Source organism: Elephantulus edwardii, unplaced genomic scaffold (assembly GCF_000299155.1).
Source record: "Elephantulus edwardii isolate Elephantulus edwardi_28Jun2011 unplaced genomic scaffold, EleEdw1.0 scaffold00073, whole genome shotgun sequence".
NCBI classification, from domain to species: Eukaryota; Metazoa; Chordata; class Mammalia; order Macroscelidea; family Macroscelididae; genus Elephantulus; species Elephantulus edwardii.
In genome coordinates this window covers 90,175-93,064 of record NW_006399823.1, presented here as the reverse complement: position 1 = coordinate 93,064, position 2,890 = coordinate 90,175, and the positions used below count along the sequence as shown (strand labels likewise).

Sequence of the window (2,890 nt, the reverse complement as noted above, 5' to 3'; positions counted from 1 at the left end):
TCTCAGATGATCTGTTCTGCATACAGACTGAAAAGGTTTGGAGACAGAATACATCCCTGATGAACCCCCTTCTTGATTTTGAACCATGTAGTGTCTCCTTGCATTGTTCTGACAACTACCTCTTGGTCCAAGTATAGGTTCTACATTAGCACAATCAAATACAGACTTTGAGTCGTCTTCTCTGAAAATTTCTAAACTAGAATTCACTGCTCAACTCTTGTGGATTATACCAGGACAAGCTCAACTGGAGGCAGTCCTGTTCGAAAATCTGAAGACAAAACGGATACAAAGAGAACTGTCATTAAAACTACGGAAGAATATAATAATGACAATACGGCTCCTGCCGAAGATGTTGTGATTATTATGATTCAGGTTCCTCAGTCCAAATGGGATAAAGGTGACTTTGAATCTGAAGAAGAAGAGATGTTAAATCTACACAGCCAGTATCAAGTGTTGCAAAGCCAACTAGTGTTATAAAAAAATGTTAGCACAAAGCTATCAACTACAACCAAGTATAATGAAAAAAGAAACAGAGCCGTCAGAGAAAATTCAGAAACTTAACAAGGAAGTGAGCCATGAAATAATACAGCATGAGGTTAAAAGTTCAAAAAAACTCAGGATCTAATGAAAAGGTGAAAACCAAAGATTGAGATCATTTAGTGTTAGAAAAGGAAAATCCTGAAAAGAGAAGAGCAGCATTCAACCAGAGAAAGAAAGCAGCTTGGATCGTGTAAATGAACAAGGAAGTTTTCAAAAACTTGTCCCAGTCTTCCAAAGAGACCAGAACTGTGGAGAAGCATGAGACCACTCGTGGTTCCTCAAATAAAGACTTCACTCCCAGGAGAGACAAAAAGCCTGACTATGACAATAGAGATTATTCAAGTTCCAAAGGTAGAGATGAAAGGAATGAGTGAACAAGAAGAAAAGACTCTCCTCCTCGGAATAAAGATTCTACATTTGGGCAGAAAAATAAACCAAAGGAGGAGAGAGATTTACCTAAAAAGGGAACAGGAGACTCAAATAAGGGTGGTGTAAATCCCTCAAGAGATACACAAAGCCACCTATGATACTAAATGCTCAAGTGAAGAAACAAAATCTGTAGATAAAAATCCTTGCAAAGATCATGAGAAATATGTAGTAGAAGCAAGGAATAGTAAAGAGTCAAGTGGCAATAAATTGCTGTGTGGACTTACCCCATCTGAGACACAGATTGAAAAAGAGCAAGTCGGGAGCTCTGGTGGCCTAGTGGCAAGACGCTGCACTGCAATCTGCAATCCCAGAGGTATGCGGTTCAAATCCACCAGATGCTCTGCTGGAGAAGGAGGGTGCAATCCTCTCCTGTACCACTCAGATCTGATTTGATGGTACACGTAAAAATAATACAATAAAAATTTTAAAAAAAGAGCAAGTCACTGGTCAAATGGACAAGAACACTGTCAACCCTAAAGCCCAGTTAAGCCACTCTTCTCGACTATCCTCTGACTTAACTAGAGAAACTGATGAAGATGCTTTTGAACCAGATTTTAATGAAAGTAACAGTAGAAGTAATGTTTCTATAAAGGAAGAGGACACATCAGGAAAAATGTCTAAAGAACTGAAAGACAAAGTAAGAGAGATAGCAAAAGAGAACGTAGAGACAGTTGTAGTTGGCCAAATAGGCTTGCCAGCCAGGAGTCAGAGTCAAAGCAGCCCCAGTGTTAGTCCAAGTAGGAGTCATAGCCCTTCAGGAAGCCAGACCCGAAGCCACAGTAGCAGTGCCAGCTCAGCAGAAAGCCAGGACAGAAAAAAAAAAAAAAAAAAGAAGAAGAAAAAGCACAAGAAACATAAAAAACACAAGAAGCATAAGAAACATGTAGGCCCTGAAGTAGAATTGGAAAAAAGTAAAAAACATAAACATAAGAAAATGAAGTCAAAGTAGAACAAAGAGAAAGAAAAGGAGAAGGAGAAAGATGACCAAAAAGTGAAATCTGTCACTGTGTAAAAGGACAGATTTTTAAAAAACTACTACTTAATTCCTAAGTCACCTGTATTAAATTTTGTTATAATGTAAAGAGATTCAATTCAAGCCTTGTAAATAATGACGTGTAAGACCCCGTGCTGCACTTAAAATATTACTGCTTGATTATTTGATTTTTACATCAGAGCTTTATAACACGAACTTTTGTACAGACTTGTGACTTGTGACCATGTAATATGAGAGGTTTTGCTAGGGCCTATTATTTTTTAACCACCATTAATTAGTTAATGTGGAGTTTACTGTACTGTGAAATTTTCACATTTGAATTTTTTTAATTGCCGGGCAGAAGCTGATACCAGTTCTTAAATATCAGCAGAATGATTTGCTGGCTTCATTACAACACCATTATGTCACTTTTTGATTACAATAAAAGTTTTCAGTAAACTTTAAAAAAAAAGTTTTACTATTTTTTGTGTGTGTACCGTCAAATTGGATCTGACTGGTATAGGAGGAGATTGCCCCTCCTTCTCCAGCGGAGCATATGGTGGATTTGAACCATGTACCTCTGGGATTGCAGTGCAGCTTTTTGCCACTAGGCCACCAGAGCTCCCCCAATGTTCTTTTTTTTTACTCTTTGTTTCAAATTTTATTCCCAGGCTTCTTCCATTTATTTAGTGCCAAAGAAGATTTCTATTTCAGTGGAAACTGAAAAGAGCTGCAATGTCCAAAAGGCTTGTTGGGCTTAAAAATATGAAAGAGGTAGATTATATCAGATTCATAAGCAAAATAATCTTAAAAAGCAGTCAACTGCCAGATGTACAGGCTGGATTTAGAAGATGCCATGGTCCTAGGGATATTATAGCTAATGTTAGATGGATCTTTGTTGAAAGAAAAGAGTACCAGAGGAATGTCTACTGTGTTTCATTGACTATG

The 2,890-nt window shown here is 37.7% G+C and overlaps 1 pseudogene; it reads left to right on the top strand.

Moving 5' to 3' along the window:
- LOC102869989 overlaps positions 1-1,981 on the top strand; it is a 3,903-nt pseudogene extending 1,922 nt beyond the window's left edge.
- The last annotated feature ends 909 nt before the right edge of the window (positions 1,982-2,890 follow it).